Source organism: Balaenoptera ricei, chromosome 4, assembly GCF_028023285.1.
Source record: "Balaenoptera ricei isolate mBalRic1 chromosome 4, mBalRic1.hap2, whole genome shotgun sequence".
In the NCBI taxonomy this organism is placed as follows: Eukaryota; Metazoa; Chordata; class Mammalia; order Artiodactyla; family Balaenopteridae; genus Balaenoptera; species Balaenoptera ricei.
This window is the reverse complement of record NC_082642.1, coordinates 63,360,104-63,361,742: the sequence shown is the minus strand read 5'-3', so window position 1 is coordinate 63,361,742 and position 1,639 is coordinate 63,360,104. Positions and strand designations below refer to the sequence as shown.

Sequence of the window (1,639 nt, the reverse complement as noted above, 5' to 3'; positions counted from 1 at the left end):
TCTCTGTATCCAGACTCACACAGTGCTAACAAGTTTGCCAACTCCCATCCTTTGCAGTTGCAAGGTATACAAATGAGAAAGACAGATTTGATCTGTGGGTAAATAATTAGTTCTCTGGGCCCTGGAACATTATTAATGTGCCATCTATACAGATCAAATCCACACAAAGTAACAAAGGATTCTGAAGAGTTCTGTGGGTAAATTCAGTCACCTGGCATTTCCTCTGGGTAAAGATGCTCCTGACTTGTCAATAAAATAAGGGCTTGCGGGCTCGCCTGGCTGAGGGGCGTGAGAAGGCCTGGAGGCGAACTCCACGAGGAGCCCCGCGCCCCGGTGAAAATCAACCCGGCTACAGCCAGCCGGAGGCCGGCTCTCTGTGAAGATGGAAGGGCCCGAGCTGCTACTCGACTCCAACATCCGCCTCTGGGTGGTCATGCCCGTCGTTACCATCACCTCCTTCGTGGGCATGATTCGCCACTACGTGTCCCTCCTGCTGCAGAGCGACAAGAAGCTCACCTGGGAACAAGTCTCCGACAGTCAAGTCCTAATTCGAAGGAGAGGCCTCAGGGAAAATGGAAAATACATTCCCAAACGGTCTTTCCTGACACGAACATATTACTTCAACAACCCAGAGGATGGATCTTTCAAAAAACACTAAAAGGAAGGATGTGCCTCCTTCTCCTGTGATTGATCCCACTATGCTCACAGACATGATGAGAGGCAACGTCACACATGTCCTCCCTATGGTTCTTATGGGTGGATGGATCAATATGACGTTTTCAGGCTTTGTCACAACCAAGGTCCCGTTTCCACTGACCCTGCCTTTTAAGCCTACGCTACAGCAAGGAATTAAACTACTCACATTAGATGCCTCCTGGGTGAGTTCTGCATCCTGGTATTTCCTCAATGTCTTTGGGCTTCGGGGCATTTACGCTCTGATTTTGGGCCAAGATAATGCTGCTGACCAATCACAGATGATGCAGGAACGGCTGACTGGAGCAGCCATGGCCATGGCCACAGACACCAACAAAGCTTTTAAGACAGAGTGGGAAGTTTTGGAGCCGATGGACCACCAGTGGGCACTAGATGATGTCATAGAGGAGCTCGTGGCTGAAGACCTCCACTTTGAAGGCATGTTCAAAAAGGAATTGCAGACCTCTATTTTTTGAAGACCAAGCAGGGGTTAGCTGTGTCAGGAACTCGGAGTAGCGCTTAACCTTGTAAATTTTCTTTGAGCTGGAGCCTCTCGGAATAAAAAGGGGGATGCGCGAGCTGGCGGGTGTGCAGCAAGGATTGTTCTTGTTTGAGCCGGCTTCCCCTTTATGTTTGAAACCACAGGAAACAGGAGTGTGTGCTGGGTGACTTGCCCAGAAACAGCTATTTTTGAAATATTTTAAATTTTCCTTCTGGTGACTCTAGTAATAAAAGTAAGAGAGAGGGGTGGGGAACTCAAGCTAGTGATAATGTATAAAACTTAGCAAAAATTCAGAAATTTCAGAAAAAGTTTTGTCAATTAAACTTAATTATTATGCACCGTCATTCTGACTTCTAAACCACAGTAAACTCCTGTTTTCTTGAGATCCAAAAAAAAAAAAAAAAAAAGAAGGGCTACTGGTCTTTGGTTACATTTTCCAAGTAA

The 1,639-nt window shown here is 46.6% G+C and overlaps 1 pseudogene; it reads left to right on the top strand.

The window, feature by feature from the left end:
• The first annotated feature begins 382 nt into the window (after window positions 1-382).
• Window positions 383-1,169, top strand: LOC132365286 (ER membrane protein complex subunit 3-like; annotated as a pseudogene).
• Window positions 1,170-1,639: the final 470 nt, after the last annotated feature.